The 26,101-nt window shown below is 38.9% G+C and overlaps 1 protein-coding gene across 2 annotated transcripts in view; it reads right to left on the bottom strand.

Annotated features, from left to right (window-relative positions):
- Positions 1-23,742, bottom strand: part of dop1b (DOP1 leucine zipper like protein B) — a 212,261-nt gene extending 188,519 nt beyond the window's left edge. The window contains exon 1 of one of the 2 annotated variants that reach the window (XM_039743847.1): positions 23,535-23,742. The gene's annotated coding sequence lies outside the window, so the exon portion shown is untranslated. The other variant, XM_039743848.1, reaches the window with a different exon arrangement.
- Positions 23,743-26,101: the final 2,359 nt, after the last annotated feature.

Raw genomic sequence — 26,101 nt, 5'->3', positions numbered from 1 at the left:
CTCTTTAACACTAAAACAAAAAAATAATATCCAAGCATATAAGGAACAAAAAGTACTATTATTCATAAGATTCCTTTTTCACTTCAGGTATAAAATACGACATATAAAACAGAAAATATTTAAAATACCTTTCAATGCTTAAAAAAGGGGCACAACAATTTTCCTGCAGCAACTTGACATTACCTAGCCTAGTCAAACCTGACCGGCAGGCTACCATTGTAGTCAAGGCACATATTCTCTTTTGTTACTGATATCATCTTGACCTTTACTAAACTAGGCAGTTACAGACCTGAGTCACTTTCCTCAAGTGATTAATGAGCAAGTAGAAAAGAGGAAATGTGAACATACTTTTTTTTTTCTTTTATAAATTAATTATACTGTAGAATACATAACTGTCAAATGGTTAACTTTCCAGAAAAGGTATAAAACTGGAGACTACAATTAGAAGTTTCAAAATTGTATGTGTAATTTTGCTTTTTTGAAATTTCTTAAAAGGGTCTGTGGACTTTTAAATGTCTTTTGATTCCTTTATCTTCAGTGGTCTATTCTGGATTTTGAGATGCATAATAATACAAAGAACACTCAATAAAAATGAATTGGTAATGCAGGCAATCTTTATTATAGCCATTGTTGAGTAGAATTCTTTTACACACCCATGCTTCAGTGAGATTTTTCACTAAGGCAAATATTTTTAACTTTTGGCAATGCTGTTCTGTTATAATGGGGAAAAAGTAAAATTTAAATTTTAAATGTAATTTTGTTTCTAATTTTAATTCACTTATACTGCATGTCAATGTAGGGTTCAAGGGCTCAACACACAAGACAGAATTACTTTATGTACAGAATGTTAAAACAAATTTTTTGGGTTCTTTAAACTTTAAGGTTACTATTTGACTTGTTTTATTCAATCAGTAGTAAATGGATGTAATATAGACTTACATGCACAGTTACACTGTAGCTGTATGTGCTAAATATTAATTAATGTCTAGAATACTTCCCTCCATTTTGGCCACAAATACTCATAATGAGGATTATTACTTAGCTACTCACTGCACTAGTATACCAGTATAAAATTTTGTAATATGTGGGACAAACAGCTTTCAGAATACCAAAAGATGCTCCAAATATGACTACTTTGTAAAAAAGCAGTTATGTGACGGATATACCAAGTTCGTCAAGTGTCAGGCTTTGTACTCCGGTAAAAAAAAAAAAAAAATGTTGTGTCCTCACTAAAATATTACATTTTATGGTTTCCTTGTAAAACACTCGAGGGCTCAGCTGAAATGCAGAACAAACACATTTTTAAAAAGGTAAATAAAGATATAAAAAAATAACTTGATCTGAACTGATTGTTAACTATCCAAAGTGGTGCATTTCTAATTAATAAATGTAATGGTCTATTAGTTTTTCAAGAAACCACACAAGAATCAGTTTTCAGGTACAATATAATTGTAAGCAATAGACTGAATTATGTCGCTCAAAATTATTTTAAAGGACAAATTAGGAAACATATGTAGGGCTCAAAAAAAAAAAAAAAACTGCGGTTCTAAAAAAATGTAAAACCTACTACTGTATGTTAACAGTTGCTACACTACTACTAAGAATACTGCTTCTGAAGAAGAAGAACCTTTAATCTGGCTCTCACTATGATGGTGTTAATGCAAATGAAAGGCTTCTCTATAAACAAAACACCCTGGGGAGTCAACAGGTTTTTCCTGTAAGTAATACTTTTTAACTATTAGCAAAATGCAGTCCTGTTGCTATTCAAGAGAGAGTAAACCATACTAATTTTCTAAAATTTGAAACACTGATTGAAGGGCAGAGGACTTTAACTAATGCAGAGTTGTCAGGTGTGAATGGAACTTCAGACTGGAAAAGTATGACATGACAAAGGCAAAACCTCTGCACCTGCTAGCCTTAATGCCTGTATCCACAAAATGAGCTGTATATTTATTAATACTATACAATACAGAAGTTTTCTTTCTGCCAACTGCTGGTCCACACTAAGGTAGGAGGTCATGCAAACCGAAACAAACAAATACACTTCACTGAAGCAATAACCTAATGGTGCTGCTCAAGAAAATTCAGTTCACCTACATAGTAAGAAGAAGCAGAAGTTTGGATTGCTGACAGTATATGACTATTATCTATGATTATAAATTTATTTTTGCAAAGCAATAAAAACAAATGCGATATTATAAAAAAAAAAATGTGGTCTGTTTTCAGTCACTGCAAACAGGCAAAGCAGGAGGAGGCTAGTACATTTTCTACACAAGGCTTTTGTGTCCGTGTAGTGCAGCTTTGGCCCTGAGACTGCTTCTAAGCTGTCTGTGTTTGGTTTCCATTGTTGCCTCTATGTCCAAAAGGTTTTAATTCAACAAATATGCTACTAATTTGAATAAACATTATAATTGAATGAGGGTGCAAGAACACAGCCAGTGGCAAACCATCACTTAACTTTCAGTTGGATCTTGCTTTGCATCCCATACTGCTAGAATAGTCTCTAAATCCTCATGACTCACGACAAAAGAGAGAGGTTAGGAGAACGTGCTGATAGGGGCATTGCCGCACCCACCACACGACAAACAAACTCAGGATCCAGATTAGGACTGAGTGCAGCCATGCAACGGGTGACACCTTAGCAGCAGACTAGTTCAGATGGAGTGGAACTAGTGTGAGGTTTTTTTATGGGGGCTGGAGTGCCAATTCTGCCACCAAGCCCCTGGAGGGCCTACATGCAGGGCTGGATGCAGATTAATGTCATACCCAGGATGGAGTAATTGCATGTTAAGGGCCTTGCTCAGGGGTCCAACAGAGCAGAGTCTCTTTTGGCATTTACTGGATTTAAACCGGCAACCTTCCAATTGCCAGTGCAGATCCCTAGCTTCAGAGCCACCACTCTGCCCATGGCAAAAACAGACTGTAAAATGAAACATGCACATAAATAAGCAGTAACATTAGATATGTTGCCGATCACCAGGACATATTGCCCTTCAGAATCATATATTTCATCTGACACTACAAATGAAATAGTTCCTTGAATTAAGATTTCTATACCCCTAGTTTTCTATAGCTGGAGTGAAAAATTTGGCCAGTCTACTCTCTTTGCAACTGAAACTGGTCCTTACTTAATAAGCGAGTCTCCTTTAAAAATACTATCTTGGCATTTAGACCTGTTAAGTGAGAGATTACTTTCTTTCTCTTTATTCATAATTGAGACACTTAACATTCCAGCTCACAAAGTTCACTATTTGGTCATAGAGACATTGCTTCTGACCTTTTTTTGACATTTTGTAGTCTTAGGTTAAGGTACTAAATTTTTACATATGGTTACACAGGATAGTTTTGGCATAGATTTTATATAATTGCCAGGTGTTATGGCTGTGGAGCCTATTATTATGTTGGCACTAACGATATTGGTGTAGAAGGCAGTGCTGGGTGGTATGACCAAAATTCTATCTCACGGTATTTTTCAAAAGTATACTGGTTTCATGGTATTCAACAGTATTATTTTCCCATACATGACTGGATGTTAACCACATTTTCCACTGCAATTACTGCAGTAGACTGGTTAAGAATAACCAATTCCAATGTCTTGAGAATTGTACAAAAAAACATTTTAATGTGCACACAAATCTAAGTTGAACCATCTTAAGTAGGGGGCTACCTGTACTGACTGATAATAGAGATAACAGAAAACTGATTATACACACATTCATTGTACATTTCTTATTACTATGGTATGTTTTTACTACCGTTATTAAAATAATAAACTATTTTAAGTAATTATTTCATACCTATGGCTGTGTGAAGCCTGTGTCCAAATCACTGGAATTGTGTCCAATTGTTAATCTTGACAGCCTTTTTGATGTTGGCCCCACTGTCCATTGTGATGGCCATTTGCCTCTGCTCTGTAAACCCCCAGGAATCGAGTGCTTCCAGCAAGCCTGCAGCAAGTAATTTGCCAGTGTGTTCATTTGGAAAATAGCTTGTTTGGAGGCAATAACCTTTCAATAGCCGGGCATCTTTTATAGAATGAATCATCAGGCTCAGATATGGCTCCACAGTGTGACTTCACCACATATCTACTGTTGTTGAATAGTTGGGGACTGTAGCCACCTCTGCTTGTAACTTCCCTCTGTTTTCTTAGTACAAGTTGGGGATCGCTGTTTGGCTAAAGTACTTGCGACTTGGGATCACATGTCTGGGATTCAGTGTTTTGATCATAGCCCTGAATCCGCCTTTCTCCACAGTACTTAACGGAACCATGTCTTTGGCTATATGGATTGTAATGCCGTTGTTTACCTCGATTCACTGCTTGCTTTTACTGTCATAAGCAGTACCTCTAGCAAACGCATCTACAAGTGACGTCTGACTCGAGTGTCCTGTAGCTTTTACAGTTTTATCTGAGGACGTGGAGGCTGCCAATCTTAGTTCCATACATTCACGGTACTCCAGAGCATGTTTGCGGCTAAGGTGGTGCAGCAAATTGCTCGTGTTGCCGCCTCCGGCCACAACTTTAGCTCAATAGCATTTGCAGTAAATAGTTGTTTGGTCCACGTCCGACCTTTTAAAACCAAAGTATCTCCAGACAACAGAAATGGCGTCTTTTTTCGGCAAAAGTTCTTCTGTTTCGTCATGTTCAACTTTATCATCTGCTACAGTTTCAGAATGTTCTCTGTCATTTTTCACCACTAAATACCTCCACTAACGCACGGACTCTGTTGCAGTGAAAAAGGTACCCCCTTAAACTGTATCCCACTGCACCACGTTCCGAATGTTGTTTAGGCTATTTAAACCGGTGTTGCAATATAAGAAAAACCCATATCATAACAAAAATAAAAAAGGGTTTTCGGTATGAACCGGTATACCTCCCAGGACTAGTAGAAGGGATAAATAAGAAACTGCATTGCTCTCTTTCTCTCAACATTTTGCTTCTGCAAGTGAGGCAAACCATACTTCACAAAGTCCCAATCCTCTGCCAAGAAAAAATAGCAACTCCAGAATGAAAAAAAAAACCCAGCAGTGGTGTAGAGAAAGTTAAAACGGAGATATCTTGTGAAGGTACACTCCAAATACAATAAACCTAGGATGTGATCTTAAACAGTCCCAATATAACCAAAATGTACATATAATTAGCCAGCAGAGAAATCTGGAAAAATACGAATGTGGTTATTTTCAAATATAATATCCCCTTTCAATCTGAGAAGAGACATCAAGTTTTCTTTGGCCAGCAGTTTATTGAAACAGACAATAACCATGTATATGGTAGGCTGCTGAGATCTCAATGTCAGATTTAAAGTCCTCTCTAGTTAAAGACCAGCTCAGCTATGAATTTCACTAGGTTTGGATTTTCTCGTTTCTCACGAAGACCTTCAATTCTGATGATATTCCCAATATCTATCTTCCAGTGCAGCCAGTTTGTGAGTGAGCACTTTGCATTCCGATTTTGCAGCTGTTGCCTTTCCATCCACCGAGGAAGTCAATTCTTCCTTTATTTCAATATGAGTCACATACATTTGCTTCATCTAATACTAAAGTGATTTTGATTAATATCTATGCACCTAACGTGGGTGACAGAGATTTCTTCCAAAATGTGTATATTATATATATATATATATATATATATATATATATATATATATATATAATTATATTATATAAATATAGCTCAAAGATGAACGCTCACAAAATTATAATGGTCGGAGAATTTGTGTTTTAAATCCAGATCTGGATACATCCTCAGCTACAGTGGTGATAACATCTAATAATGCAAAGATAATTACACAGTTTGTAATGGATCATAACTTATCAGACCCATGGAGGTTTTTAAATCCTAAACTAAGAGCATACTCCTTCTTTATACCCATACATCATTGCTACTCAAGAACTGATTATTTCCTAAATGACAAGTTTTTCCCCCACTATCAAATCTTTTAAATACAACTATTGTTATCTCTGACCATGCCCCACTAATCGTGGATCTTAAATTACTGTGTCCTACATATTCATTTTGCAGCTGGCGTCTTAAAGTCGACATGAATAGACGAGTTGCAGCCCACTGTCTGTGTATTCTGTTACCAGACAAAATTACAAAAGATGACCCCCATGAGGAGGATGCAAATCCACATTGTAATGGTGCTGCAGTGCCCAGCACATCTTCAGGTGCTGGCTGCTCCCGCACCTCTGCCTCGGAAACTGATGGGTGACCCTTTGGCTGTGTGCTGACAGATGCTGTTCTGGAGTCTCAAAATGCAATAGTACATGCTGTAAGAGATGTGGCCAATGAACTAAGGAATATAAGGGCTGTAATATATGATACTGATCATAAATTAATTGGTTAAAAATAAATGCTGCATCGGATTGCCTTTTATCACATCCTGCCAATTACATTCAAATGAGCTGTGACTCTGTCTGTTTTGGCTGATCATTTGTTGGATCAGGTTTATCATACCGCATCTCTTCAGGTTCGGGTACACCACAATTGTGTGCCACATTATGCTTGCACAATGTGACACACTTTCTGTGGACTATGGAGCAGCACATTAATAGAGTGGAAACACTTTTTATTTACATAAGTAAATTAATTCTATGAATGCACATTTATATAGTGTAACATCGGCACCAAGCACCACAACAGATAGATTCTCTGCAGTTCACATGGCTCACTATCCTAAAAAGGACTGCTTACCTTTTGCCACACTAGTTGGAAAAACCACCTGCAACTGTGTGGAGTTGCCGTTTTTATGTTATAGATGATTTAATGCCAGCTCATTCTTTTTGCACTTCATCCCTGGCTGATGTAATTTCTCCAGCACCTTTGCAATTGCAATGTGCATTCAGCTGACCACTCCAATTACATTTGGAAAACTGGAAGATGGTGCGTATTACACTTTCGTGTTCTCCTGTTCAATCCCAGTATTAGGCAATCTTATATATATGGATGACAAGCGGATAATACAATCCTATACAGCTGGCATGGAGTGACTCAGTGATGTTTGTAAAATACCTAATCAGACAGCAAGTTCACATTTAAAAGCTTCTGTGGCTAAAAACCCAAGACTGGACAGAACTTGCAGTGGAGCAGGTACAGCACATTTCCTCAAAGTCTGCCTTTGTAAAGTTGGCTCTAGTTTAGCACACACCTTCAAGAGGAATAGCTCTTGGAAATCCAAATCAACTTAGAAGCTAGTCATCATCATTTTTAAATATGCGGTCTCTTCTAATTCTTCCATCCGCAATGTCTTCTAACAACAATAAAGCAGCTAAGGTATTGCAACAGAATGATACCAATCAAGTGAATTAAGTTGGCAAACAATATGGAATTAATTTCAGTGTATTTAATAAATCCTACGTCACCGATGAGAATCTGAAAAAAGGGAGTTTGCACAGAAACAATAGCTGGGTTTTACAGTTTGACGCTAGGTGCTGCCAGTATGCAAAACCGAGCAGAAACTTGTGAACGCAGGGAGCGAGGCTACCATGAAAAAGTGCATTGCTTTACACTAGGCTTAGTTTTTATACATCTTGAAGTGAGCGTGGAAATGCATGTATGTAAGATTTTTGTGCATATGCACCATTTATACATAAGGTCCCTGGACATTGACGGAAATCGATGAATACACAAAAGCCTGGTATGCAATAAAAATATAATCTTGCAGTACTTCTTTATATTCCCTTCTCGGTTCTGCAGTAAATACAAATTATCCTCAATACACTAATATCCAAATGACCTTCATTCTCTCAGAATATGGAACCAATGTAGGAGGCACTTTATAATAGAAAAGCTTTTATTTGTTGCACCTCTACATGCCAACCACCTTTTTCCATCCTCTCAAACATATTCAGTATTTAATGTTTGGAAAAAGTCTGCAAGGAAGGCATTAATGCACAGAATACACTCTAGCTCCATATGCGCAAAGTATTCAATCATTCAACTTAAAATCTTCTATCGAGCACATTTATCTTGTTTGAAATTGCCCAAAAATGTTTCCAGGACAAAATTCAACCCGTGAACCGTGCATCTAGCTCCAGTCTCACCAGGCCACAAATTCTGGGCGTGCTTCAAATTATTCAGAAAAAAAATTTTGAATGCCTATCAGACAGCCTTGGTGTCACAATCACATTGAACCTATTAAGAGCTATGTTTAGTGTACTCCTAGATGGGCTTAAACTGAAGAAGGATAAATAAACTGTAATTGCCTTTACCCCTCTACTAGCACAAATCTCACCCCACCACTTTCAAGTCAGTGAGTAACTGATGTTCTACACTATTTGAAGTAGGAAAAAAAAAATCAAATTCTCACTTAGAGGATCGTTCAAAACTTTTTTAAAATATGGCAGGATCTAATCAATACCATTTTAGAATATGCTTTCATTTCGGTGAAAAGGATACTTTTCCTTACTTGCTGTTTTTAAAGATTAGCTTTGGTTGTTGGCTCTCTTCTCTTCTTGGATGGGGGTTGAATTTTGCTTTGTTAAGTTTTGATTGTATGGAATGTTATCTGCTACTAATTAAAATCAATATATAATACATTAAAAAAATCAGCTGTAACATTTAAAAACAATTTTTGCCCTCTGTGTCTATTTGATCGCAGGAATTTTAGCGGAATGTCTAAAAGGCTCTCTAATAGAAACTGAAAGAAGTGTCCAAGCTAAATATGGGCTAAACAGGTGAGGAATGTTTATGATTTATAATGTGAATTATTCTAAAGTGTTCAATATTCTGGGAATGTTCTGTTTCTGGTGGGTCCAGAAGCAGAAGTACTGGGTGAGTCTCTCTAATTTTTGAACCACAGTTGCAACTAAAGGATGAAACCTACCGGGCACCTGTTTTTAAAATGGTTGTTTCAAAACTTGTTTAGAACACATTAAATCTTAACAACTCTGAGACAAATAGGTCCTTTCTTTTCAACAGTACTAGCACTACTAAGTAATCGTTAAACTAATCCACATCCTAGTCACAGATACTTTGAAAGGGCAAATAAAAATAGGAGGTCAAGGCCAAACACAAGAGGGACACAATTTTCACTTTTTCTTTTTTTGGAATTCTGAGAAGAGGATGGCATGCAACACACCACCAATCTTACTGCACGTAAATTTAAAAATGGGCAGGAAACACAAATAGTTTAACTAAGATTTGAAGAAAGGATAAACTCAAAAAAACGTCAATAAAGGAAGTTTTACTGTGGTATTTTGAGAAAAATACTCAACTAAACATTCACCTTTAGCTTCCTGGTCAGTGGCACAGTGCTAAACAAAAAGCAGTGAACTAACAATGTAATAACAAGCCTGAAATGTTTAAAAGAAGGCAGTGTTGCACGGTTGCTAAAGTACTGTCCAGTAACACATTGAAATGCCAGTATAATTCTCACTGCTCCATCATTGTACACCTTATATCAAAATGTGCCACATAGCAGTGTTCAAAAAGAATAAACAAATTAACAACTTAACTTCAAGAATGGCTAACTGCACTGAAAAAAACATCTATAGAGATAAGGTCATTAAGCTTTCATAAAGTCTATGCAGACACCTAATTTCTGAACTTGCTGAGTTCAGTTTGGTATAACAGGAAGCAAGAGCCTAGCCTTACAGCACTGGGTGCAAGGCAGGACTGAACCATACCATGTATAGGTGCAAAGCCATCACACCCACTCACATGGCAAATGTATAGAGTTACCAATTCATTTTATGCATCATTGTGATATAGGAGGAAAGGAGTCTCCGACACTACCCACTGTGCCATCCAACTACAGATTGCTATTTTTAATAAAAACAGTACTACTTAGTTAGCAAATAAAAAATGTAATGTTGTGTGAATAGGCTTTTCAGGTACAAATTTTCTGTGAAGACTTGCGTCTTCTTTAAAATAAAACAATCATTCATTCAGCCCTGAGCTAGCCCTAGATGAAACAGCAGCCCATTGCAAGGTACACACATCGACCAATGGACCAAATCAGACAAACATCAAGTGAAAACAAAGCAAACTCAACAGAGGTGGCAGACTAGCTAGGAATTGAACTCGGGTCCAAGTTGTACTGTATAATATGTAAACCCTAAAGGATACACCTCTAACTCATGTAAACACAGTTACCTTGTTTGTAGACTCAGAAATTAGTTGATAAAACAGATTCTTATCAAATTCAACAATATTTAACTTTACCACTGTAAAGGAAGTGGCAGCTGAGGCAGCTAAAGGGCTTGACTAAGGGCAATTCTGAATCAGACCAGGATGTGGCAGAGTGCACTCTTTTTCTCCCTTTCCTGCAGACCATTCACAGGAGATTCCACCTGGCCCTCTTGACATCACTTCTGGGTCCAAGCCTATGGAAGAAGACCTTGCTGGCTCCGGACCCTGTGATGTCACGTCCGGGCTTGAGCCTATGGCTGAAGACACCTATGAGCCCAACCCTTTGATCTCATTTCCTGTCTTCCCCTTTAAAAGCCTACACCTTTTCCCTGTTCCCTAAGGTCTGTTTTGGACTAGGTTTGGTGCACTTCAGTGCTGTTATGCATTTTGCAACTTTGCAGCCAGGATCTTATGTCGGTTTTTTGTGACACTGTATACAGCTTGGTTTAGGAATGGTGAGCAAAAGTGTCCAAAGTTTTTATTGCACAGTATATTTAGGTCTACCCAACACCACAGTCATTAAATGATTTGAACAGGATATGTTGCTTCTCATTTCCTAGTTATGAAACAGTGATTAGACATTTCAAAACAGGACAGTTTTTGTTATCCCAGGAGCAATTTAGAAAAAAAAACAATAAATCTAATTCTGTTACTTTTGACTGAGAGTAGAAACATTCATTCTTTGTATGTTTTATTCAGGTTTGTTTCTTTCAACTACACAAAGGAGGCACTCCATGCTAGGAATCCAAAAAAAGATCCAAGCGTTATGAGTTGCGGTTCAACCCCTCTGCGCCTTGCTGTTGACCATCAATTGATTAGATTTTAGTTTATATTATTGGCGTCACAGTGGACATCCTTCCAACTGTTTAGTAGAATAAATTAGTAGAAACTAAAAAGACTTTATGATAGATTTAAATAAATATGAGGTTGCTGGCAAACTGTCTACCCTTACCATCTAACATGAGGGTACCCTCACCTTCCCTGCTACCTCCTACTTAACAGATAAACTAAGCTTGACCCTTAGTGAATAACCATAAGCTCCGAATTACTCTCCTAAACTTAACACCTTATTTCACTCAAACTTTCAAATGTTTCAGTTCAGTGAGGAAAAGCCCCATAGGATCCTGGCTATACACTATTATTATACCCATAGCAGTAAATGGAACCCCCACCCCCTTTCCCAAGCTCAAGAACTCACTTTTCTATAACTATGGAACTCTCTTTTAAATTTTGGTCAGATAATGCAGTGTCCGAGTTCTAGCCATGGCTCTGAGGGATGTTATCCCCTGACAATAAAAAGATAAACTTTAATTTAAGTGAAAATAAAAAGATAAACTTCAATTTAAGCACTAAAACTACTCCATGAATATAGAATAATGCACTTATTTACAAAACTGTCCAGCAAACCTGAACTAAATAGCTTTAGGTAAGAGCACACCTGAAAAGTTTCTTCTATCTGCCACTGTAATTAAAAATGAAAAAACAGGCTCTCTCAATCATTCCAGAAGAATCAGATGTGTTGCAATGAAGGCCTTGAGACAAAAAAAAAATAGTATTCACTTATAAAACGTATTATTGAGCTAATGCTTTTATCCAAATCACTTAAAAAATACACAGTGCAATCGCCTTCCTTATTTCAATAAATTAAGAGTTGGCAGTTGAAATGAACTGCTCATAATCTCATAGTGAGTCAATGGAAGGACTGAAGAAGGAAGGAGCCCTGTGGCTTACAGTTCAACACGCTATCAAATAGTCTGTGTGATATTTACTGGCACCAGCTCTATAGTATGTATATGTAAACTGTTGTATTTCTCAATAAAACAGAAACATAAAACACACTACTCAACATTTCCTGCTATGTTAAAGATTCTGACATAATGGGTTTATATAAAAGTTCATTTTTCCTAACTCCACATACAGTATATAACCAATTAAAACATAAATTACATTATTTTGCAGTTTTTTTTTTTTGTCTGTTTGTTTAACCACCTAATTTCATATACAATACCTTGCAAAACTGCTTAGACCCTTGACCAATTCTCAGATTCTACTGAATAACAAATCCTAGAGTAAAATGTTTGTATTTGTGCTAGTTTTATTTCAACACATTGAATTACATGATTCTATAATATGACATGGTTTTACGTTATAAAAACTTTTAAGAAGAATTTACCACACTTGATCATTCCATAGAGGCAATGAAAGCATAGGCTTATAGGGATAAGGTCTGTATATACAGTGGTGTGAAAAACTATTTGCCCCCTTCCTGATTTCTTATTCTTTTGCATGTTTGTCACACAAAAGGTTTCTGATCATCAAACACATTTAACCATTAGTCAAATATAACACAAGTAAACACAAAATGCAGTTTTTAAATGATGGTTTTTATTATTTAGGGAGAAAAAAAAATCCAAACCTACATAGCCCTGTGTGAAAAAGGAATTGCCCCCTTGTTAAAAAATAACCTAACTGTGGTGTATCACACCTGAGTTCAATTTCCGTAGCCACCCCCAGGCCTGATTACTGCCACACCTGTTTCAATCAAGAAATCACTTAAATAGGAGCTGCCTGACACAGAGAAGTAGACCAAAAGCACCTCAAAAGCTAGACATCATGCCAAGATCCAAAGAAATTCAGGAACAAATGAGAACAGAAGTAATTGAGATCTATCAGTCTGGTAAAGGTTATAAAGCCATTTCTAAAGCTTTGGGACTCCAGCGAACCACAGTGAGAGCCATTATCCACAAATGGCAAAAACATGGAACAGTGGTGAGCCTTCCCAGGAGTGGCCGGCCGACCAAAATTACCCCAAGAGCGCAGAGACGACTCATCCGAGAGGTCACAAAAGACCCCAGGACAACGTCTAAAGAACTGCAGGCCTCACTTGCCTCAATTAAGGTCAGTGTTCACGACTCCACCATAAGAAAGAGACTGGGCAAAAATGGCCTGAATGGCAGATTTCCAAGATGCAAACCACTGTTAAGCAAAAAGAACATTACGGCTTGTCTCAATTTTGCTAAGAAACATCTCAATGATTGCCAAGACTTTTGGGAATTGAATCCTTGTGGATTGATGGGACAAAAGTTGAACTTTTTGGAAGGCAAATGTCCCGTTACATCTGGCGTAAAAGGAACACAGCATTTCAGAAAAAGAACATCATACCAACAGTAAAATATGGTGGTGGTAGTGTGATGGTCTGGGGTTGTTTTGCTGCTTCAGGACCTGGAAGGCTTGCTGTGATAGATGGAACCATGAATTCTACTGTCTACCAAAAATCCTGAAGGAGAATGTCCGCCATCTGTTCGTCAACTCAAGCTGAAGCGATCTTGGGTGCTGCAACAGGACAATGACCCAAAACACACCAGCAAATCCACCTCTGAATGGCTGAAGAAAAACAAAATGAAGACTTTGGAGTGGCCTAGTCAAAGTCCTGACCTGAATCCAATTGAGATGCTATGGCATGACCTTAAAAAGGCGGTTCATGCTAGAAAACCCTCAAATAAAGCTGAATTACAACAATTATGCAAAGATGAGTGGGCCAAAATTCCTCCAGAGTGTTCTCATTGCAAGTAAAAGACTCATTGCAAGTTATCGCAAACGCTTGATTGCAGTTATTGCTGCTAAGGGTGGCCCAACCTGTTATTAGGTTCAGGGGGCAATTACTTTTTCACATAGGGCCATGTAGGTTTGGGTTTTTTTTTCTCCCTAAATAATAAAAACCATCATTTAAAAACTGCATTTTGTGTTTACTTGTGTTATATTTGACTAATGGTTAAATGTGTTTGATGATCAGAAACATTTTGTGTGACAAACATGCAAAAGAATAAGAAATCAGGAAGGGGGCAAATAGTTTTTCACACCACTGTATCAAGTAGAGAACCTGCTTAGCACATCTTCGGTGATTTTGGTTTATAATTTTACTTTATTTGCTCCAGGTTATTAAGGTTAACCAGATAATGTTTTTGAACTACAATTTTCAGATATTGCCACAGATTCTCAATTGGATTGAAATCAAGGCTTTAACTGCGTCATTGTAGGACATTCACCTTTCCTTTACTCCCAGGTTTGGGATAACAATCTTGCTGAAAGAGGAACTTTCACTCCATCTTCAGTTTTTTTAGTAGACTGAAATAAGCTCTCCTCAAGTATTTTCATGCATTTTCACCATTCATTCCCCTTTTTATTTTTAGCAGATGCTCAGTCCCGCTAATGAAAGACTGCCCCATGGCATAATACTACCATCACCACCATTCTTCATTATGGTCTTTTTTTGAGGCGTTTTACATTTGCATCACGCAGATCTTATTGAACGCTGGCGAAAATGCCCAATCTAGGTCTCAACTGATCATCCAAACCTTTTCCTACAATGCAAGCAAGTTACTCATGCTTTTTGGACATGCCTGCTTTCTTTTAGGTCACCCTGCCATACAAGCCAATGTTATTCAGAACTCTTGATATTGCCACTTTGGCCCACTTTTATACTAGTCTTAGCTGTTGAACTTTGTAGCTCCTTCAAAGTGATTGTTGGCCTCTCTGTGACTTTTTCTAGCACAAAAAATACCATATTAAAAAAAAATAATTTGGAGTTTCAGCTCTTATACATTTTAACATATTTTATACCTTATGGAATTTAATGTACATTTAAACAAAAATAGGTAGGTGTATAAATATGGGCGCCCCAAAGGAATAATCCCCATCAATATTTAGTAGAGCCTCCATTTGCTAAAATAACAGCCTGTAGACACCTCCTATAGCCACTAACAAGTCCCTGAATTCTGACTGGTGGTATCTTTTTTTTTTGTTCTTTATTTTGCCTTATACAATTTCTTGTATTAGGAATTTTTTAGTTGTCGCATACCCCTTGGGGTCAGAGCGCAGGGTCAGCCATTGTACAGCACTCCTGGAGCAATTGGAGGTTAAGGGCCTTGCTCAAGGGCCCAGCAGGGTAGGATCTCTTTTTTTTGGCAGTGACAGGGATTCAAACCGGCAACCTTGGGGATACCAGCGCCGATCCTTAGCCTCAGATACAGTTCAGTCAGGTTTGATGGCTTCTGAGCATGGACAGCCAGCTCCAAATCAATCCATAAATTTTCAATGATGTTCAGGTCTGGGGACTGGGATGGCCATTCTAGAACACTATACTTGTGCCTCTGCATGAATTCCTTGGTAGATTTTGAACGGTGTTTTGGATCATTATCGTGCTGAAACATCCAAACCTGACGTAACTTCAACTTTGCCATTCTTTTCAAGAATCTGCTGATACTGGGAGGAATTCATGTGGCCCTCACCTTTAACAAGGTTTCCAGTACCAGTGCTAGCCACAAAGCCCCATAACATAATAGACCCTCCATGTAGGCAGCAAGTTCTTCTCCTGGAATGCTGTGTTTTTTTGCCATACATGGTGCCTCTGGTTGTGACCAAATAACTCTAACTTAGTCTCATCTGCCCACAGTATTTTTTTCGAAAATGTTTCTGGCTTGTCCAGAAAGAGGTCATTTCAATCTGTAAATTCTCCTCTTTTAAATGTATAATAGTCATTCCTAACAACAAAACAAATCCTCCAAAGGAATAAGGGGTTAGTTTTTGTAGGATTGGGTTTTCGTATGTTTTTTTTCCCCTGTGGCTGGTCCTCAGTAAAATTTTGGGCGAATGCACAAATAGCCCAAACCCACCTCACGCTGAGCCATCTGGATTGGGACCAGAGTGCAGTAGGTGACAACCTAAGCACAACACTGGAACAGTGGCAGAAGACCCCCCAAGTCTTTCCTGCAAGTTGGAGGACCTGCTTGCAGGGCTGGATGCAGATTAATATCACACCCAGGACTATGCAATTGCTCAAGGGCCCAATGGAACAGAGTAATTTCTGGAATTTATGGAATTCGAACAAGCACCAGAGATCCCTAGCCTCAGAGCCACCACTCAATAAAATCAAAGCAAAATGCCTCAGCCCAAAATGTATATATATATAAAATAAAAATAAAAAAACTCCTTAACAGCAGTCCAAGATTTAAGATTGTGAGAAATAAACATCCTTGGAGTCATGTGGCATATGTTGGGACTTCAATCTCACAAAATTCAGAAGGGAGCATTTCAGTGCTCTTTGATCCTCAGGAGAGGGAATTTCTAGGTTCATTTCTCCATGAAGTTGGCCATGGCACCCCAGGAAATTTATGTGGAAATTCTTATGGATAGCAGTTATCTTCACTTGGCGTTATAGGTGTTTATAATTCATCCCTGTCATGGTTTTGCTGGGATTCTGCCAAAGCACCCCCCTCTTCTTTTCATGTTTTTGTTCTTAGTTTAAAAATTATGACTCTATTATTGTATTGTCTTCCCCTTTTCCAATTGTGTTTAGGGCCTAAGTGGGGGATGAGGGTATTCAACTCTAAGTAAGTGCCTATAGCTATCACCAAAGGTCGTTAGTGTTGTCACCAAAGGGCAAATACAAGATTGTTAGTTAATTGGTTTGGCATTAATGTGTACCCTTATTCAACTGTAAAAGCTTGTTCATGATTTAACTCTCCAGTCAAGATCTTTGTTATCATAACTTCAGGATTTAAGGATTTGATTCTTGGTCTTCGGATTTGGACTTTGGAATTCTGTTCTCAATTTTTTGGCATGATCTGGATTATTCAACCTTATTTTTTCAGTTGTTATTTGGGTTCTTGGACTTCAATTGTGGTCTTTCTTTATTAGTGTTTTTTCCCTTTCTTCCTCACTTTAGATAAAAAACAAAAGGTAACTATTTAGTTAAATAATTATTATTTGGTTTGAATGGCATGTGCTTGAGCATAAAATGCTGATTCAGCACTTTTCTGTTATGCTTTTAGAAGCAAATTCAAATGTCAAAGATAGGGTTCTATGTAATGTCACTGCTTTAAAATTCAAATTAAGAAAATTCGCATGTATCTATGTCTACAAATACATATCATACTTATATCTAAGCACATGTTCAATTAATGCAAAAATGTAGCCCATATATGAAAATCAATTTTAATAAATATATTAGATTAAAAAAATTCTCTAAAGATAAGATATTAAAAGACTGCCCTGGAAGTTTTTATGTGGATATTTTTACCAGACAGAACTTAAGTTTAGTGTAAGTTTGAACCACACAACACTGTCTAATTTTGCACATTAATAATAACAAAAAAAAAAAAATCCTCAGTTTCAATTACCCACTTAAAACAAAGGAGTCAGCTAAGTGAATATTCTGTGATAGACCGGGGGTCTTTGTAGGCTCAAGAAAATGAGAGCAAAAATCACATTAGCACAAACAAACGTAAAATATTACTCGGTGAAAGAACAGGACAGCGAAAAGAGATTGAATAGTGTTTGAGGATGTCTGGGGGAGAAGAAAGACAAGGCAGTGAATTTAAAACGTTCGAAGCGCTGCACAAAATGCAGATCATGCGGCACAGGATCAGCAGCAAGCCAGTAGCTGATTGAGCAAAGAGGAGGTAAAAAAAAAAACAACGGTTATTTGTTTCCCGTCGTATCGCCGTTTAAGAGGGGTTTTGGAGGAGTGAACGTGTCTCCTTGGGGTGCGTTCAGCCCCTCTCTTCACAACGGTGCGTAGCCGTACAGTAAACATCGCATTAGCACAAACAAACGGAAAATATTACTCGGTGAAATCACAGAACAGCGAAAAGAGATCGAATAGTGTTTGAGGATGTCTGGGGGAGAGACAAAGCAGTGACTTTAAAACATTTGAAGCACCGCACGAAATATAGATCACGCCGCACAGGAGCAGCAGCAATCCAGCAGCTGATCGAGCAAAGAGGAGGTAAAAAAAAAAAAAAAAACTGTTATTTGATTCCCATTGTATCACCGTTAAAGAAGGGTTTCGAAGGAGTGACCGCATCTCCTTGGGGTGTGTTCAGCCCGCCTTATCAAAATGGTGCATATATATGTTGTAAGAAAGGCGCTATATTGCACCCAACCCGACACAGATTCACACTGGAGGCACATATAAAATAAAAAGAGTTTACGTCTTCCCCGTAATTCCTCCAGCCACAACAAAGTCCCCAAGTACCCTACACTGAAGTCAAAAACACTCCTCTCTCTTTCACCACCACTCCTCCACAGCTTTGTCCTACTTCCAACCGACTCTGGACATTGAGTGGTGGTTGCTGGCTCCTTTTATGGCCCACCCAGAAGTACTCCAGGTTCTTGATCACCTGTTTCCGGTTGCACTCCTGGGTAGGGCCGTACTCAGACTACAGATGCTATGAATGTAATTACTCCGATCTCCACGCTGTCAAATAAACAAACCAAAAGCCTTGGTGCAGCGTAAAGGGACTTCGTCTCCAACGCTGATGTCCAAGGTTCAATTCCTGTGAGGGGAGCAGTGAGTGTGTACGCCCGATGAGCCCAAAATAAGGGCGAAACATGTGTTGCATAGTCTTTGCATTATTTGACAGCAAACTATGTAACATTCTATGATCTGCTTCTCGCAACTGAGGGCCCGTGGCGGATGTTTGCCAACTGGCAGACCAACCACATGTGTTACCTGGTAGGTAATACAATCACATCAAGACTCAGACTACGGATGCTATGAATATATGTTTAAATATATATACATATACATACTGTGGTGTTATGGGTCCACAGCTCTCTGAGCAAAGGCAGTTTTTTTTTTTTTAAATAAATAATCACCGCTGGCGTAGTGGCCATAGCAAGCCACGGGGCGATCTGCGGTGTGGGTGTTTATCACCGAGTGCACAGGTAAGGGACTGCCCACATCCGTGATTGTTCCTGTGGCTAATGTGCTGCAGCTGCTATGGCCCCTCGCAATATAAAAAGAAGCGCAAGTCGGTTGGGAGGGATATCGATGAAAAATGAAAAGGACGGAGGTTACAGGGAACGAGAGAGGAAGCAGGTCGGTGTGAGAGAGAGAGAGACACACTGAGTGTGTGGTGAGCGAGCGAACGAGCGCTTGTGGGCAGCTGCAAGGAAGCTGGGTGTTAGGCCGACACCCAGGCGTTAGAGTTGATGTCGCTCCCGCTGAGCGAACAGGTAACGGGAGTGACCAGGGAAAGGTGACTGACCGCAGAAGGCCGGAAAGGCAGCGGGAGTAGTGAGGCTTGGTGTTACAGTCCTTGGTGTGGGTGTCCTGGAGACTAAGGAGTCCAAGTCTCAGGCCTGAGATGAGTGCCAGACCGAAGCCAGGATCAGGAGGTCTCCAGACCTGTGTGTGAGTGGAGAAGGGCAGCTGCAGGGATCGTCTTGCCTGTTGCATGGGCCCGTATGGGAGACGCAGGTGAGACGCCAGCATAGAAGACTGCTTCCTGTTTGAACGTTTTAAAGGATTTTTATTTTTTTTGTGTTTACTTTTTAACCTCAACGATTTCTTTTAATGGATTATTTATTTGTAAGACTCTGAAGCACTGCACTTTATTTGGACACTTTGAACATTTTTGTTTTTGATTGTCTTTTTAATAAAAGCACTTTTGCACTTTTTATACCATTACCTTGCTCAGTTGTTGCCTCCACTGTCTAGCTCAACTCGGTGACATTATTGATGGTGTTGGGTTCAAGGGCTACCAAATAGTGATGGGAGCGTGGAGCCAAACCCGCATCGTCACACATACATACTAGGGAATCCATTCCTGGGCTCCCGATTACCGGGAATGAAACTGCTGTAATTCCCGGGAAACTGGGAATGGCCAAGCTTGCATATATAGCGTGTAAAAGTGTAAAAATCGATCAAGAAATAACAGAGTTACAGTTGAAAATAATTAAGTGGCACGGTTTTTTGGTGTAGTATGTTGCCGTATAATTCAGTCAACAACAGACCAGCAGCAGTCAGTCTCCTGGCTCCGACTAAGACTGAGTACAGTGGACTGGGAGGAGTCTGCACTCTGCAGCTCATGAATGCCAGGATGGGGCAGACTTCATTGACGTCTGTCAGACAACAGCTTTCAACAGCAACTTGAAACTGCAATGCATCAGTCTGTTGCATCCGCATTATCTGTGCCAAGAAACTTGCCATCACAGAATGATGACAAGAAACTGGATGCATCAGTAAAAGCTGAAATGGTGGTGTTTCAGAGTAACGGCAAGCGTAGGCGTTGTTTACAACAAGTGTATCAGTATCTGATGACTGTGCTGCCTACTTCAGTGGAGGCAAAACGTGCTTTCTCTGTGGCTGGCGTATTCTGCACGAAGGTGTGCTCTCACCTGGACACGTTGTGCTTTCTACGCTCTGATTACTGCAACTAACTAGATACATGTACTTATATGACAGCATGAGCTGCTTGTAGATAAGGTTAGTCTTTTATTGGTGTCAACATATTGCAGTAGTTTTATTAAAAATAAGTGTCAGTCATTTTAAAACCGTTCACATGTGAGATGCCCGTGCACTGTGTCATCCCCGGGAGCTCGGGATTCCCGGGAATGACATGTGGGATTCCCAAATTCCCGGGTATGGATTCCCTAATACATACATATACACTGTATACATATATATATACACTGTATATACATACACACACATATTTTATATATATTTACATACACATACATATACACACACACACACACACACACACGGCTTCAGAGGGCCAGATTCTGTTTCAGCAGCAATGGTTACAAGTTGGGACCACCTCTGAACAAGGTGTCACTCCATTACAGGACCCATTTCCCATATTTCCAAGCCATTCCCAATCTTCAATTAACCTAATACACATGTCTATGGGGATGTATCAAGATAACCAAAATAAACATAATAAGATAAAGGAATACACTCAGTAATCATAAAGTAACAATGATGTGTAAATGCTTGTTAGGTTTATTACATACAAGCTGTAGCAATTACAGTACAAAAGAGCCAAGGATTTAAATTTGGAAATGACTTGACTAGTATAAAAATAGGGAGAAAAAAGTAAGGACTCTGGTTATATACAGCATTTACATTGCAATCACTTGAATATTGTATATTAATGCACTATTAGCTGCAGTATTATTATTTTTTTATACAAAGAAAAAAAAATCCACTAAAGTTATAACATACACTCACCTAAAGGATTATTAGGAACACCTGTTCAATTTCTCATTAATGCAATTATCTAATCAACCAATCACATGGCAGTTGCTTCAATGCATTTAGGGGTGTGGTCCTGGTCAAGACAATCTCCTGAACTCCAAACTGAATGTCAGAATGGGAAAGAAAGGTGATTTAAGCAATTTTGAGCGTGGCATGGTTGTTGGTGCCAGACGGGCCGGTCTGAGTATTTCACAATCTGCTCAGTTACTGGGATTTTCACGCACAACCATTTCTAGGGTTTACAAAGAATGGTGTGAAAAGGGAAAAACATCCAGTATGCGGCAGTCCTGTGGGCGAAAATGCCTTGTTGATGCTAGAGGCCAGAGGAGAATGGGCCGACTGATTCAAGCTGATAGAAGAGCAACTTTGACTGAAATAACCACGCGTTACAACCGAGGTATGAAGCAAAGCATTTGTGAAGCCACAACATGCACAACCTTGAGGCGGATGGGCTACAACATCAGAAGACCCCACCGGGTACCACTCATCTCCACTACAAATAGGAAAAAGAGGCTACAATTTGCACAAGCTCACCAAAATTGGACAGTTGAAGACTGGATGTTGCCTGGTCTGATGAGTCTTGATTTCTGTTGAGACATTCAAATGGTAGAGTCAGAATTTGACGTAAACAGAATGAGAACATGGATCCATCATGCCTTGTTACCACTGTGCAGGCTGGTGGTGGTGGTGTAATGATGTGGGGGATGTTTTCTTGGCACACTTTAGGCCCCTTAGTGCCAATTGGGCATCGTTTAAATGCCATGGGTTACCTGAGCATTGTTTCTGACCATGTCCATCCCTTCATGACCACCATGTACCCATCCTCTGATGGCTACTTCCAGCAGGATAATGCACCATGTCACAAAGCTCGAATCATTTCAAATTGGTTTCTTGAACATGACAATGAGTTCACTGTACTAAAATGGCCTCCACAGTCACCAGATCTCAACCCAATAGAGCATCTTTGGGATGTGGTGGAACGGGAGCTTCGTGCCCTCGATGTGCATCCCACAAATCTCCATCAACTGCAAGATGCTATCCTATCAATATGGGCCAACATTTCTAAAGAATGCTTTCAGCACCTTGTTGAATCAATGCCATGTAGAATTAAGGCAGTTCTGAAGGCGAAAGGGGGTCAAACACCGTATTAGTATGGTGTTCCTAATAATCCTTTAGATGAGTGTATAATACATGTATTTAAATGCCTGGATGGAAGCAGCTATATAACATATTGTTCAAAACATAAAACATTAATCTGTGAAATTCAAAATATGACATATTTAGAGTATACATTTTCTAAAATCATTTTAACATAGTATAGTTTTATAAAGCATTGTTTACATACATAAATAAATATTAAATAATTCAAGAGACTGTACACCATGTCTAAATTGTATTTTAGATATGAAAATTCTTGCTAGATATTAGGAATTTCATAAGCCTTCACCCCTTCAAGAACTGGATTAAAGTGATTTAAGAATATTCTAGGGATGACATGCTAATTTAATTTTTGTATCTTTTAAAATAAAAAAGTACATACATTAGAAGGGTGGCACGGTGGTGCTGCCTCTCAGTAAGGAGACCTCCCAGGTCCTCCCTGCGTGGAGTTTGCATGTTCTCCCCGTGTCTGCGTGGGTTTCCTCCGGGTGCTCTGGTTTCCTCCCACAGTCCAAAGACATGCAGGTTAAGTGCATTGGCGATTCTAAATTGTCCTCAGTGTGTGTATGTGTGCCCTGCGGTGTGCTGGCGCCCTGTCCAGGGATTTGATTCCTGCCTTGCGCCCAGTGTTGGCTGGGATTGGTTCCAGCAGACCCCCGTGACCCTGTAGTTAGGATATAGCGGGTTTGAAGATGACTGACTGACTGACTGACATACGTTAGAATCGTTTAAATATAAACTGTACGTTGTATCACATATTAGACATAAATGTGTGAACTGACATAGTAAAATAATACATTGTATCAACAAAACGCACGCCTCATACAGATATAATACTGTTATCTAAATCATTAATATTTTAGATATTGCCCATTTAAATGTGGTAAACCATGTACAGACTATGTATTCAATTCATTCTACACATTATGTACCGAGAGTATATTATAGACTGAAACGCCATTTTCATATAAAAGATTAATCACCTATTAGATATATATCGTGTAACATTCATACAGCTCACAAATGGAGGCATAATACCAACTGCGATGCCCCGAGCGCCCGCCGGTTGCCCATTATCCTCCCGTGCTCACTCGGCACTTACATGGTCCTTTTCGGGCTCTCTCATGCTCGTCTCACTCCTGCTCACCCTGGATATTAGCTGGCAAACCCAGGCGAGGATAAAAGAGGTGACGCACCCACCTGCTCCGCAAAGTTCATTTCATGCAGCGCTTGACAGCAGCACCGGGAACGGCCCTCTGCACGTCCGTTTCTCCTTTATCGGATATCCTCCCCGCTCCCAAAACTGAACAGCCGTGGAAGAACCCAGCGGTTCACTGTACACAACTAGCGACGTGTTCTTGACCCAAAGCGAGAAAGCAGCCGCTCAGCTGATTAATTTTAAACCCACAACTTCCTGGTAAGTCACCAGGAACAGGAATGGGGCGTGCGAAATATGTACACCTATTTAAAACAACGCATAATGAACGGTTTATTTTAGAGGCTTGGCTTAGGCTAAATAATCTTCAACGAAATGCGATTTGTATCTTTTTATCGTTATAATACTTAATACATTTTGTAATACTTTCCAGTTTATTACCGAGTTAACAATTAGTTCAATTCGTTCAAGTAGTTCAGAGAGAGTTTTATGACATGCCCTAACTGTTGTCTCTTTCATCGCGCTCCTTTTGTTTAGAGAGAACAGCTAAATTGTGCGTCGGATGCTGGTGATTCCGAACTTCTTGTACTCGGTCATTTATTATTTTAACTGCAGAGGTAATTGTTTAATTTCAAATGCAATAACTGTTAGAACATAATTTTTTTTAATACACCGTCTATCACGCTTTTGGCTGCTGTGCGTCCTCTGCATCTAATCTCAAGTGAGTAATCCTGACTGTAAAGTTATCTTATAAAAGTTAGCTTTTTGAATTACAGCATTGACTTTGACATTTGCAATTTAAAGGTGAACTGTCACTAGAATACTATGAGTAAAGGGTTTTGTATGCGCCTGTACACATCCCTTCCCAATTAACGACATTAGCTTTTTTCAATTTCAGGGTAATGGGGAACTGGATTCAGTTTGACTGCGGTGGGTTGGCACCCTGCCCAGGATTGGTTCCTGCCTTGTGCCCTGTGTTGGCTGGGATTGGCTCCAGCAGACCCCCGTGATCCTGTGTTTGGATTCAGCGGGTTAGAAAATGGATGGATGGATTCAGTTTGAGCAGTTTGCAACACAGGTAGCAACTCTAGACAAAACGTCAGCCCATCGTCGAGAACAATTATGCACACGATGCAAAATATTTCAGAAAGCATCATGCCCATGGCGAGAAATAGTGCTGTTTTACTGGATTGTAAGAGACTGGCAAAATATTTTCCAATATAAATTTCAGAAAGACATTGAAAAATGTTCTGCTTGTTTCAGACATAAGAATCCGTACACTTTCTTGATATACTGATTTACACTTCTTCCAAATCTAATGAAATTAACCATTATCCCTTGTGCAGGGCTGATATGTCTTTCAAATAGTTTTGTTTCTGGGCATAACATTTCTAGTCATTCTGGTGGGTTAGAATGAGAGCGAGAACAGCTGTCAGAAGGGACAGAGCCATCCTGAGAAATTGTGCAGAAGGTTGTGTGTGTATGTGAATAACAGAGAAAGAGAGATATGATCAAATAGTTACAGAGCAGAATTTACCAGACCTGCTCCTCTGCCTAAATCTGTTACTCATGGGTACATAAGTTGCACAGGATGGCTGGATCCTGACTTGGATCGGTTCAGCTCATGGAGTTGGGAAAGTCTGTGCAGATGTGGTTTGCATCTAACCTCAGATGAGCAATGTTAGGCGAAGCCAGTGACAGATGTGCAAGAAGTTCAGAGAAAAGATCACTAGAACTGCATGGAAGGTAGGTATGAGTGACAAAGAAGGAGAAGAACTCCACTGAATCTTGCAAGTGAAGAACACTGTATTGTACAATGTTAGGCTGTTAGCACCAGTAATGATAAAATGTCAGGTAAATAATGTGATAAAGAAATCGCACAAATTTGAAAATCTATCAACATATTGCCATATAGTATAACCACCAAATCACGGTATTAAAAGATTTCTCAGATCAACAACAAAACTCAATATTGAAAATAGAAATGCAAATGAATAATTCAGAAACTTCCAGTTGTTGTTCAGTGATCAAAGTGCTAAATCATATTTGTAGATAAGTAATTTATAATAATGATGATTACTCCAAAAGAGTGAAAAGTATAAATTTATAGAAGTTTTAAATTGTGTCACAAAAAATCAAAAATAAGCTACATAAAAGTTGCAATTGTAAAGTTCAGGCTGCACATGCACCCATCAGTTAAAAGGTATACCTAGAAAATCACACTACCCAATTGCCTGTTGAAGCAACCTGAAATCGAGCACAAAGAAAATTTCACATATTCCAAAAAGAAATATTTTTGTATATAGGAAATTACATTAAATACCAAAAAAATTGAAAACTATGAATATGATGACTAAGTTGAATCTTCTATAATTATTTTAACTATATATTAAATTATTAGGCAAGTAGAGTACTTTTTTTGTACAACAGTGCCATCTGCTGGGAAATGGGGGCAGTTCACTACTGCAGAGAATGCAGAGAAACCAATGCTTTCAGGCCGCTTCACATTATGTGACTTTCCCAGCGATTTTTCAGTCTTAGCCTTTATTGATATAATTTTAGAGACATTTATGTAATGTTACTTAACCAGCAACTCAATCTAAGTACTGTA

This window comes from Polypterus senegalus, chromosome 2, assembly GCF_016835505.1.
Source record: "Polypterus senegalus isolate Bchr_013 chromosome 2, ASM1683550v1, whole genome shotgun sequence".
In the NCBI taxonomy this organism is placed as follows: domain Eukaryota; kingdom Metazoa; phylum Chordata; class Cladistia; order Polypteriformes; family Polypteridae; genus Polypterus; species Polypterus senegalus.
Note: the sequence above shows the minus strand (reverse complement) of the source record. Positions and strands in the feature narration are given on the sequence as shown.